General features: G+C 57.7%; 1 protein-coding gene across 1 annotated transcript in view; it reads right to left on the bottom strand.

The window, feature by feature from the left end:
• IL1R1 (interleukin 1 receptor type 1) overlaps nt 1-8,226 on the bottom strand; it is a 56,850-nt gene extending 48,624 nt beyond the window's left edge. Inside the window, exon 1 of the mRNA XM_079792437.1 lies at nt 8,088-8,226. The gene's annotated coding sequence lies outside the window, so the exon portion shown is untranslated. The remainder of the gene's footprint in view (nt 1-8,087) is intronic.
• Nucleotides 8,227-12,869: the final 4,643 nt, after the last annotated feature.

Raw genomic sequence — 12,869 nt, 5'->3', positions numbered from 1 at the left:
AAACTGAGGAGAAAATAAACAAATGGGACTACATCAAAATAAAAAGCTGTACAGCAAAAGAAACCATCAACAAAACAACAAGAGCCGAAACCGGTTTGGCTCAGTGGATAGAGTGTTGGCCTGCGGACTCAAGGGTCCCAGGTTCGATTCCGGTCAAGGGCATGTACCTTGGTTGCGGGCACATCCCCAGTAGGGGGTGTGCAAGAGGCAGCTGATCGATGTTTCTCTCTCATCGATGTTTCTAACTCTCTATCCCTCTCTCTTCCTCTCTGTAAAAAATCAATAAAAAATATATTTTTTAAAAAAATAATAAAATAAAATAAAACAAAACAACAAGAAAGCCCACTGCATGGGAGAACATATTTGCCAATGTTATCTCCAATAAGGGTTTAATCTCTAACATTTACAGGGAACTCATACAACTTAACAAAAGGAAGATAATCCAATAAAAAATGGGCAAAAGACCTAAATAGACACTTTTTGAAAGAGGACATAAGGAAGGCCAAGAGACATATGCAAACTTGCTCAAAGTCACTAATCATCCCAGAGATGCAAATCAAAATGACAATGAGGTACCATCTCACACCTGTCAGAATGGCTATCATCAACAAATCAACAAACAACAAGTGCTGGAGAGGATGCGGAGAAAAAGGAACCCTCGTGCACTGCTGGTGGGAATGCAGACTGGTGCAGCCACTGTGGAGAACAGTATGGAGTTTCCTCAAAAGATTAAAAATGGAACTTCCATTTGACCAAGTCATTTCACTTCTAGGAATATATCCCAAGAAAATAGAAACACCAATCAGAAAGGATATATGCACCCCTCTGTTCATAGCAGCACAATTCACCATAGCTAAGATTTGGAAACAGCCTAAGTGCCCATCAGCAGATGAGTGGATTAAAAAACTGTGGTATGTAGAGGGCCCCCTGGGAAGACACATGGACATCCTTTAGATTGCTGTTGACTAAGCCCAAGATATTTGACAGAGTCATGTCAGTTGCACCCCGTCCCAGGAGTGCGGAGGTGTTGTCAGTTCCTGGCTTACCTTTGTCTAGGTTCCGGAAGAGGGCTTTGAGATGTGGAACCAGTCTACACCGGAAAAGAGGAAATGAAATAGACCTGGGCCCTCCCAAGCTCCTTTAATCTTAAGTTTTCCGGTGAACCCCCCTTGTATATGGGAGTATAAATAAATGTGCTGCGTGGCTCAGGGAGTCGTCTGTCTCTCCAGCAGAAGAGGTCAGCGACCCACCCGGGACCCAGCTTGCATCTACTTCTGTGTCTCTTAATTTCTTTATTTCTCAATCCCCGGACGCCTCTATCAAGAACCAGTTTCATCTCTCTCCGTGCTGGCCACGGAAAAGGGAGATCCCCACCGCATCAGGCCCCCGCAGTGGTACATCTACACAATGGAATACTACGCTGCTGTATTAATAAAAAAGAAGGAACTCTCACCATTTACAACAGCATGGATGGACCTGGAGAGCATTATGCTAAGCAAAATAAGCCAGTTGGAGAAAGATAAATATCACATGATCTCACTCATTTGTGGAATATAATGATCAACACAAACTGATGAACAAAAATAGAGCCAGAGACATAGAAGCATGGAACAGACTGTCCAACCTAAGAGGGAAGGCAGGGGTGAGGGGGTAAGAGATCAACCAAAGGACCTGTATGCATGCATATGAGCATAACCAATGGACACAGACAGTCGGGGGGTGAGGGCTTGTGCTGGGGGGTGGGGGCCGCCAAGGAGAGGTCAATGAGGGGTAAAGGAGACTCATGTAATACTTCAAACAATAAAGAATTTAAATTTAAAAAAACCGCCAAAGAACCACACGATTAAAGAAAACACTTGAGAACTCTGTAGTTACCCCAAGGAGGCATTTCAGGTGGCCAGGCACCAGGGTCTCTCTCTTCCTGAGCTGCTGATCTTCCCCTAAGAATTTCAGGGGTGGGGGGACATCCTTTTCACATTTTATGTAATCTGGCTGTATCGTGGGAAGAAAAATCTCCAGGAGATAAAACACAAGGCCGCAAAGCAACAGCTCTGACGGTGAGGCTCTGACCGCTCAGCTGAGCGCTGCCCTTCCTTTCCCAGGAGGAGTCCTTCGGCGGCAAAGTCTGGCGGCGCTGCCCTGGTCAACATCCACGGTCCTCCCTCTCCTCCGGACCGCCGGGCCCACAGACTCCCTCCCAGGGGCCAGGCAGGCAGAGCACCTCTCCTAACCACTGGAGGCTCCAGGATGACGGAGAACATGGCAGTGGCCCCAGAGGAGTCTCCACCTGTGCCATGTCTGTTCCCGCTTGCACATATGAGCGACATACACTCCTCCACACACACACACCCTAATCAACAGCTGTGTGGCCCTCACAGCTCTCATGGATGTCCCCCTGAGAGCTATGAGCGAGCAAAACCACCCCACTCCCGGGGCCACAGAAACCCGGAAATCCCGAGAAACACCGACAGCTTGCAATCCTCCAATCAGCAGGTGGGGCCAAAGCCCAGCTCCCAGTAGATTTATGCGATTCTCTACCCCGACAAACGAGGCCTAGGACGCTCTTTAATCATCACAGGACCCCGTGCTCAAGGACGTGAAGATAAGGCACGGAGCTTTTGGGGTTGCTAGGAGACTCAGTGTGCAGCTCTGACGAGGCCCGCCCCGCAGACTGCTGCTCCCGTGGGTCTGAGGGCCAGGGAGAGGAAGCACAGGACGGTGGCTAGGTCACAGGAGGCTGCCACAGGAGTGGGCTGCCCCGCCTCCGGGCCCCGGGCTGCAGCTCAACAAGCTCCCATGTTGCCCCTTCAAACCTCCTAGGGCTCCTGGACGACAGGAACCAGACCCGCGACGAGATGGCTCCGGTCTTTCTCCCGCCCTTTGCAGCTGCCCTGTCTGCCCTCCAGCTTCTCCCAGCCTCCAGCTTCTCCCAGCCTCCAGGGCAGCGTCACAAAGCCGTCCCCGAGCATGGCCCCCATCAGGCGGGGCAGGGTCTGCAGGTAGAGTCTCAGAGGATCAGCTTTCTCCACAACAATGTCATCGCTTCCGTTTCTGTGGGTTTGTTATTGAGGTAAAACATGCATATAGTAAACACACAACAAATTTAAGTGTGCAATGCCAGGAACTGGGACAACTGCATCCACCAGGAATATTCTTTCAGGATAGAAACCCCTTCCCCCCGCCAAGTCCCCTGTGTCCCTCAGTGTGGCCCCCGCACATGGCCACCACATTCTGGTTTGTACCGGCATTTTCCAGCTCCAGGGACAGTTAGCACGCGAGAGCCTGGGGCGCACCCAGTGCCCGCTCCCCGGGCAGGTGCACTCTGCTGCACTCCCTCCCCCGTCCCAGCCCCGCAGTGGTTCTCAAGGGCAGTGTGCCCCAAGGGAGCACGTGGGGGGCGGGAGTGCTTGTTTGGGGTGCTCACAGTAATGCCTGCAGTGCTGGGAGCCAGGGGTGCTAGATTTCCAGAACAATGGAAGGCAGTTCTGCCCAAGAAAGACTTGCCCCTCACCCTGCATGGCTGCCAGGCATCACACAGCCATTCCTGCCAACGGAAAGTGTCACTTCATTTCTGAGCCCAGCACCTAACGCCTTCCCACACTAATGTAAAACATGTATGTATTGTCGGCACACATGTCATACATACTCAATTTCCCAGCAGTGCAGCCACTGTGACCATTGAGAGACTGGCCTTTGACTACCAGTGAGACCTTGACCGAGAGTCACCTGTGGCCCCTGGATCTCAGGACTCGTCCGCTCGGACGCAGTGGCAGCTGCCCTGTGCCGGCCGGTCAGTCCACAGAGGCACCGGCTGGTCTCATTAGGTCCCAGCTGGCTCTGCCCACACATCCACACACTAAAATATACAATTTTAATACAGGTTACCTTTACATCTAGCTACTTATATTGATTATTTGGAAACTATGTTGTAGGTAAGATTCATTATATTACTTCAGAATTTATAAAGGGCGTTTTAAAATATTTGCATTAAGGGGTACTGGGCTGCGAGCGGGGTGCCCGGCGCTGACCTGGGGCTCGGCAGGCAGCCCTGCTGCGCCGCAGGGCTCCGTGAGCTCCCGGTGTGGAAAGCCGGTGTGCGGAGCCCAGGTGCCTCGGCCCCCACCCACCGACTCCAGCGCCTGATCCGGCTGAGATGCGGTCACCGAATTCCACTTCACCGGCAGTCACGGCAAGAGACAGCCTCCAACTCGCTCATCAGCGGGACCCTCGGGAATGCCCTGCTTCTCCGCGCCAGGAAAGCTCTCACTTCCCAGCACGGCTCTTCCCCCTGGAAAACACCGACAACCATGCCCGCCAGGCGCCTTCTCCACTACCTGCGCGCGCGGGCATCAGTGCTCCCAGCCGGGCATCATGCTAGAATCACTTGGGGGCTAGAACCACGGGCATGCCCCTGAGCATGCAGAGTGGCTTCTCCAGGCCCAGTCCGGGTATATCCGAGTGCCAAGGTGCAGGCCGGGGGGGGGGGGGGGCACCAGACTCACCTCCACACATGCAGCCCCATGTGGCAACTTTATAAATGTTCCGTACAGTGAGGTTTACATTTTACAGTCGTTCTTCCTTCCCCACGGGGTACCTTCCAAGGCCCCAGTGGATGCCTGCAGCAGCAAACCTTCTACTGATTAAATGTTTTTCTAGATATACACACCTTCTCCCTCGAGGGGAGCACTGTAGGGCTCCCCTTTGGCATATCCGATTGCCAGCTCCACACCCCCGAACTCCGGGGCATCACTAAGTGAACGCGGGTGACTGAGCCCAGGCACTGACGCTGCGAAGTGACTGACGGACGGGAGTGTCCACAGCGCGGAGACGCTGGCCTAAGGCGTGGTTCACGTCCGGGCAGCACGAGTGGGATGGTGCGTGATTTCATCACGCTTCTCAGAGCAGCGCACAATTCACAACTTATTTCTGGAACTTTTCATTTAATATTTCCAGACTGCGGTTGATCGTGGGTAACTGAAACCGTGGAGAGTAAGGCTGTGGGTGGGGGACGACTGATTCATTTCTACACTCGGCTCCACGTTGTCTCTGCTCTAGTTTTTATTGTACCCTATTTTTAACTTATGGCATCTTATACGTCCTTTCCAGAACAGGTCGGAACGAAAAACTTGCCTCCATTATTCTGCCACATGCATGAAAAGAAGAGACGGTGCAGCATCCGAAGGTGTGAGGCGACCAGGGGTGATCCCACCACTGGTGCCAGGGCCCTCCGCGCCCAGTTGCCTTGGCCAGGAGGCTGCAGCCGCACTTCCGGGCCCGCGGGCCAGCAGTGCAGACCCTGCCAGGCCACATAAGCCTCAAAAGAGGAAGACGAACCGACGCCTGAGGACAGCAGCCGATGGACCGAGGGCTGGCCCTGCCAGGGAGTCGCAGGGCCCCCATGACTTTGTCCTTGAAAGTGGCCCGTTCGAGGCACATCTGTCACGTAGCATCATTATCATAATCTCTGCACCTCCCTACCCCCAAGGCTGTGTAGTTTCACTGCAACTGTCCAGCTTTGCCGCTTTGAGAATGGGACATTCTCTCCACAGCACCTCCCCCTGCCTCCAGGCATGCACCCTGCTGCATCCCAGGTTTCCCACCTGCCTGGTCCAAGCCTCAAAGTCTAGCTCAACACCCTGCCATTCTTTCGGGAACCTAGGCGCTGTGTCCCTGCCCACCGCCCTCCTGTCTCTCCACTGCAGGAGCGGAGCAGTGTCCGGCTGTGAGCAGCCAGGGGCCCCATCCTGCTCAGAGGGGCACATTTCATACACGCTTAGCTTCTCCGTGTCTGTAGCTAGGCCCCCCAGCGCCCTCCTCCAGCTGGAGGCTCACAGTGGCCCTGAGACTCCCCAGAGCACCCGTGGCCATCAGAGGGCACGGTTTACCTGAGTCACCGTGCTGTCCTCAGCACTTCAAACAGCACCTGGCTCATGGGAGATAGTCAATAGCACTTGTCAGGTAAATAAGTGAATATACTATCAAAATGCTTCACCACGAGTAAAGGAATGACTCAGAAGATGCTACTTGCTTCAAAGCCATAAAGAAAGCCTAGCGCCACAGCATGCCACACCAGGCTCAGTAGAGCCTGTTAGAAACGAGGCGTTTGGCCATGTGACAATCCAGGTCAGTTACTCTTTCTGAGGACACCAGGAGGCCCCCCAACAGCGGAGGAAGACAGGGGCTGTTCCACAGCAGCAGCAGTCAGCGAGCCAATGAGACTGGACAAAAGCCAGGGGTCCGCACCTCCTCCACCAGACCCCCTCCCAAAGGCCCCACTTTGTCTAGCACACACCATAATATAAGCTATGCATATAGAATATTAAGTGAAATAATAAATAGGGTATTAAATAAATAAGAAATTAAAGCAGTCTGTGGACGAAAGGAGCCACATGCTAACCTGACAAGCTCAGGGGAGGCCTGCGTGGCAGTCTTGCAAACTCAGAGACCTGGAATAACCACAAAGGATGGTTTGAAAATTAAATATTTAACTACAAACAGGTTATAGTGGGTAGTCATGTCCTAGTCCGATATCTTCCCTGACAAAGATCAACTTAGATCTTTACTGAGCCCATTTGCCTTTTTGCCTCTAAGATAACATATCTGTGAGATGTCTGGGTAACTTGTAACTTCCTTTTTACCCCGGACCCCTCAGGGCACAACTAATGGCACCTGGACATTCCCTCATTGTTATTGTTATCAAGTTAATTGTCAACTGTTCATTATCCTGTATCCATCTCTGCAAGAGAAGCACATGCCCACCATTTCACTTTTCCCCCTACCCCAGAGGTTTCTCCCCCCCCCCCCCCCCCCCCGCGCTTTGCTTTGTCCCACCTCCCTAATCTATCACCAATGGATTTCATGTAACTCTCCTACGTCCCTTTCCTTTGATTTCAATGTATAAATGTAGATGTAACCCGCCATTCTATGGAGCATTATCTCAATTCATTGAAGTTCTGCTTCCCGGCATATGTCGACAGTTTGGCTCAAATAAACTCACAAAAATTCTTTACAGGTTTCAGTGGTTTTTTTCCGTTAACAAGTCAATGGAGAAAATTATTCCCACAGCTGCATGGTAAGTAGAGAGGAAAAAGGGTGCCCAAGCTCCCGAGCACGCCGGCCTCTCCGAGTTCATCACAGGCACGGAGCGCCATCCTGACGTCCGTCCGCCTTCCAGAAGCCGCCCGCGCTGGCGAGCCCAGCTGACCGTTCCTGCGCGCGTCGTGGCCCTCGCTCCGAGTCTAAGCGCTAGAGCTTAAACCAATGGAAGGCGCCTTCAGACGGGCACCCCTGCCCCCAGGAAGCACTGCGGACAGCGGGGCAGGAACTGGAATTCGCACCGGCTCAGCCACATTCCTCCCTCCCAGCTGGGAGGGACCCGGAGCCGACACGCCCTGGGGGAAGGCTCGGGGCTTGGAGCCCAGGGCGCCTGCTCTGCGGGGGGCGCCCGCTCCGGCTCCGGCTCCGGCTCCGGCTCCGGCTCCGGCTCCAGCTCTGGCTCCGCAGCCGGCACTTGGCTGAGCGGCTGCTCTGAAGAGAGGCGGGGGAGCAGCGGCTCTGGGACTGCCGGGAGGGTAGGAGCCTCAGCGGACAGGGCCGCACAGACTGGAGAGTGTTGGGCACGCCGGTTGCGAAGGAGTGTCCTCTTGGAGTCTGTAGCTACCGCCAGGGTCACCTGGACCTGGAGGCTCCACAGCGGCCGGCCCCTGTGCTCAGGGCCTTCATCCCCATCCTGTCAGGGAGCCGGACCTTCTGAGCCTAAACCCTAACGCGCTAAACTCCTGAACCCCTAAGAGGGACACTCCTAAACCAGTTGAACTCGGCCGGATTACAAGGCCTGGAAGCAACTCACACACACACACACACGTGCGCGCGGCCACAGGCGCACACACCTAGAACAGCTGCCAGAACCACCGGCGAGTCACGCCTTCAAGGGATCCAAACGGGCAGAAACAAGCAGGCACCCCACAGATTAGCCGCCCCCACCCCACTCTCGCTGAGACCAGGGCAGCTGAGAAAGGACGCCTGCTACGCGCCGAGGACTCCGCCTCACTCCACCCCACCGGCCCGCCCGCCCCAGCCTCTCCTACCTGGGCGGCCCCGCGGGACCTGCGGGGTTGCGGCCCGCCCGCCGGGCTCCCCGGGAGCCGAGCGAGGGCGCTCGGGGCGGCGCAGGGCAGTCACATTCCCGCGCGCCGGCGGCGCCCTTCTTGGGGGGAGGTCGGGGGGGTGTGGGGGACACGATCCCGCCGCCGCCGCCGCCGCCGCCGCCGCCGCCGCGTTCCCAGCCGCTCGCCGGAGCGCGAGCAGCGCCCGCGGTGCGCGGGGACGGAAGGCGGGACTGCGGGCGTGGCTCCGGCTCCAGCCCGCGGCGCGGGGGCGGGCGGAGGGCGGAGACTGCCTGGCCGGGCGACCGACGCATGGGAGCTGGCCGGGCGCCCCAGCCTCACCCCCGTTCCGGCCGCCCCCGCCCTGGCGGCCCCCGGGCGCCAGGACGCCGGGAGGCTGCGGGCCAGGGCGGCCGGTGGTACCGCCCGAAGTGCGCGGGGACTCCTCACCGTGACCTCGAGAATGAGCTGCCTCCCCGCTGTCAGGCCCCTGGGCCTGAGTTCCGGAGGCAGACTCTGCTGGCCCAGCCCTCTCTGGCTGACTGTGAACTCGGACAAGTCGCTAATGTCTCTGCACCCCGGTGTCCTCTTCCGTGAAAAGGGATCGTGACAGCTCCCATCTCACGGAGTGACTGGAGAGATTCAGTGCGCAATTACTGCAAACCAGCGCGCAGCAGATCCCACTCTGGAGCCCTGGTAACTATGGTCCTGCCGCCATGGCAAGGCCCCTAACAGGCGCCACAGTCTTGATGCCGGGCTTCTCGGCCAGATGGGCTATTCTTTTAAGCTTAAAACCCACTTAGTCCAGGGACTGGTTTTGCAAATGAGCTCTTACTCAGAGAGGCAATGAATGGCTGGGCACACCTCAAACCCCATGCGGGTGGGGAGGACCTGCACCAGCCCGGCCTGCTGTGAGGGCTCCTGGGCCCTCTTCCCAGGAGGCACCGGGTAGATGATTGCTTCCTTCCTGCCACAGCTCAGCAGCCTTGCCTGCGACCCTCTGGGCTGTCTCCCTGCCCCATCCTTCCATATCCCCATCACTGCATAAAGGAGCAGGCCGCAATAATCCTCGAGCCTACTATGCCTTGTGGCCTGGCCTCATGACAATTTCCCATTTGTTTTTATCTGGGTCCAGAGCTTACATGAGTCCTTTTTCTCAGGGGACCAGCTCAAGAGGGAAGCCAGTGACATAATACTATGAGAAGTCATCAGAAGTCCCCTCTCTTCGCATCCCTCTTCAGGGTGCTGGTTCTCCCAGCCTGTCTACACATTGGAAGCCCCGGGGAGACCTGACCTCGGATGCCCAGATCAGCCATATCTGAATCCTGGGGCTGAGGCATGAACCTCAGCGTTTGGGGAGCTCCCGGGCGGTTCCACTGGCAGCCAGGCTGTGGGCAGCTGTTCTCACAAGCCCCCAGCGGAGCCCTCCCCGCACCTCCCCCTGAGCGCCTTCAGCACACGTCCAAAATGGGCGGCGGCTCCGCGCTGCAGCCCCAGGCGGGCGCCGCATGCTGGGGAGCATACATGGGTCTCACCGCTTATGCAGTGAAGGTTGTTTAATAGTTTGCAAGTAGAGAGAAAAATTGACTTGTGCAATGATGTGGAAATGAAGTTACACTTTCCTTTACATTCTAGCACCTCCCACCCACTCCTGCCCCAAGTTCCCTGCTAAACACCTGGACCCAGGTGGGCTCTCACACCTGCGCCAGTGGGGATGGGGTTGGGAGACCTTCCCGTGGCTCCTATAACCACTCTCCTCTCGGAAGTCCTGGCCTTCCTCCCCCGCCTCAGTGTGCAGACCGCTCCCCCTCTCCCCCTGCCCCCTTTCCTGGCACCTCAGGGGTCCAGCTGCCTTGCTCTCCCCCTGCGGGCAGCTGTCCCTCCTACTGGGTCTCAGAACCACACAGATGCTCTGAATGCCAGTGTGTGCTTCAGTGTCAGACGCACCCCTCAGGACGACGGGGGCAGACGCGTTGGACAGGGACGTGAGGGAGCAGAAAGCACCTCTGAAGCCTTGTGACATCTGGTGGAGCGCATCTTCCTCGCTGCCCTCCCCACAGGACGCACCGTTTGGAAGTCTGGACAGTCTGCCAGCCCGGGCACCTTCCTGCAGAGCGGCCATGCCCCCTGCAGGTGTTCGGTCTCTCTCACCTGGCAAGCTGCTCAGAGCACAGGCCCCTTTGAGGAGGAAAACGTGGCAATGCCCACGAAAAGTCACAGTGACCTGGGCAGCCTGACCAGTGATCTGAGACACAGCCCACCCTGTGGTCTGTGTGCCCTGTGTGCCCTGTGTGGTCTGTGTGCCCTGTGTGGTCTGTGTGCCCTGTGTGGTCTGTGTGGTCTGTGTGCCCTGTGTGGTCTGTGTGCCCTGTGTGTGCTGTGTGCCCTGTGTGGTCTGTGTGGTCTGTGTGCCCTGTGTGCCCTGTGTGCCCTGTGTGGTCTGTGTGCCCTGTGTGGTCTGTGTGCGCTGTGTGGTCTGTGTGGTCTGTGTGCCCTGTGTGCCCTGTGTGGTCTGTGTGCCCTGTGTGCCCTGTGTGGTCTGAGTGCCCTGTGTGGTCTGTGTGCCCTGTGTGGTCTGTGTGCCCTGTGTGCCCTGTGTGCGCTGTGTGCCCTGTGTGCCCTGTGTGCGCTGTGTGGTCTGTGTGCCCTGTGTGCCCTGTGTGCCCTGTGTGCCCTGTGTGCGCTGTGTGCGCTGTGTGCCCTGTGTGCCCTGTGTGCGCTGTGTGCCCTGTGTGCCCTGTGTGCGCTGTGTGCCCTGTGTGCCCTGTGTGCGCTGTGTGCGCTGTGTGCCCTGTGTGCCCTGTGTGCGCTGTGTGCCCTGTGTGGTCTGTGTGCCCTGTGTGGTCTGTGTGCCCTGTGTGGTCTGTGTGCCCTGTGTGCGCTGTGTTCCCTGTGTGGTCTGTGTGGTCTGTGTGCGCTGTGTGGTCTGTGTGCCCTGTGTGCCCTGTGTGCGCTGTGTGCGCTGTGTGCCCTGTGTGCGCTGTGTGCGCTGTGTGGTCTGTGTGCGCTGTGTGGTCTGTGTGCGCTGTGTGGTCTGTGTGCCCTGTGTGCCCTGTGTGCGCTGTGTGCGCTGTGTGGTCTGTGTGCGCTGTGTGGTCTGTGTGCGCTGTGTGGTCTGTGTGCGCTGTGTGGTCTGTGTGCGCTGTGTGGTCTGTGTGCGCTGTGTGGTCTGTGTGCCCTGTGTGCGCTGTGTGCCCTGTGTGCGCTGTGTGCGCTGTGGGCCCTGTGTGCCCTGTGTGCCCTGTGTGCGCTGTGTGGTCTGTGTGCACTGTGTGCGCTGTGTGCCCTGTGTGCCCTGTGTGCGCTGTGTGCCCTGTGTGCGCTGTGTGCCCTGTGTGCGCTGTGTGGTCAGTGTGCCCTGTGTGCCCTGTGTGCCCTGTGTGCGCTGTGTGCCCTGTGTGCCCTGTGTGCGCTGTGTGCCCTGTGTGCCCTGTGTGGTCTGTGTGCCCTGTGTGCCCTGTTTGCCCTGTGTACCCTGTGTGCCCTGTGTACCCTGTGTGCCCTGTGTACCCTGTGTGCCCTGTGTGCCCTGTGTGGTCTGTGTGGTCTGTGTGGTCTGTGTGGTCTGTGTGCCCTGTGTGCCCTGTGTGCCCTGTGTACCCTGTGTGCCCTGTGTGCGCTGTGTGCCCTGTGTGCCCTGTGTGCGCTGTGTGCGCTGTGTGCCCTGTGTGCCCTGTGTGCGCTGTGTGCCCTGTGTGGTCTGTGTGCCCTGTGTGGTCTGTGTGCCCTGTGTGGTCTGTGTGCCCTGTGTGCGCTGTGTTCCCTGTGTGGTCTGTGTGGTCTGTGTGCGCTGTGTGGTCTGTGTGCCCTGTGTGCCCTGTGTGCGCTGTGTGCGCTGTGTGCCCTGTGTGCCCTGTGTGCCCTGTGTGCGCTGTGTGCCCTGTGTGCGCTGTGTGCGCTGTGTGGTCTGTGTGCGCTGTGTGGTCTGTGTGCGCTGTGTGGTCTGTGTGCGCTGTGTGCCCTGTGTGCCCTGTGTGGTCTGTGTGCCCTGTGTGCCCTGTGTGCCCTGTGTGCGCTGTGTGCGCTGTGTGGTCTGTGTGCGCTGTGTGGTCTGTGTGCGCTGTGTGGTCTGTGTGCCCTGTGTGCCCTGTGTGCCCTGTGTGCGCTGTGTGCGCTGTGGGCCCTGTGTGCCCTGTGTGCCCTGTGTGCCCTGTGTGCCCTGTGTGCGCAGTGTGGTCTGTGTGCGCTGTGTGCGCTGTGTGCCCTGTGTGCCCTGTGTGCGCTGTGCGGTCTGTGTGCGCTGTGTGCCCTGTGTGCGCTGTGTGGTCAGTGTGCCCTGTGTGCCCTGTGTGCGCTGTGTGCCCTGTGTGGTCTGTGTGCCCTGTGTGCGCTGTGTGCCCTGTGTGCGCTGTGTGCCCTGTGTGCGCTGTGTGGTCTGTGTGCGCTGTGTGCCCTGTGTGCCCTGTGTGCCCTGTGTGGTCTGTGTGCCCTGTGTGCGCTGTGTGCCCTGTGTGCCCTGTGAGGTCTGTGTACCCTGTGTGCCCTGTGTACCCTGTGTGCCCTGTGTGCCCTGTGTACCCTGTGTGCCCTGTGTGCCCTGTGTGCGCTGTGTGCCCTGGGTGCCCTGTGTGCGCTGTGTGGTCTGTGTGCGCTGTGTGGTCTGTGTGCCCTGTGTGCGCTGTGTGCGCTGTGTGGTCTGTGTGCCCTGTGTGCCCTGTGTGGTCTGTGTGCCCTGTGTGCGCTGTGTGCCCTGTGTGCGCTGTGTGCCCTGTGTGCCCTGTGTGGTCTGTGTACCCTGTGTGCCCTGTGTGCCCTGTGTACCCT

The sequence above is a fragment of the Cnephaeus nilssonii genome, assembly GCF_951640355.1.
Source record: "Cnephaeus nilssonii genome assembly, chromosome: 15".
Classification (NCBI taxonomy): domain Eukaryota; kingdom Metazoa; phylum Chordata; class Mammalia; order Chiroptera; family Vespertilionidae; genus Cnephaeus; species Cnephaeus nilssonii.
This window is presented reverse-complemented; position numbering and strand designations above follow the sequence as displayed.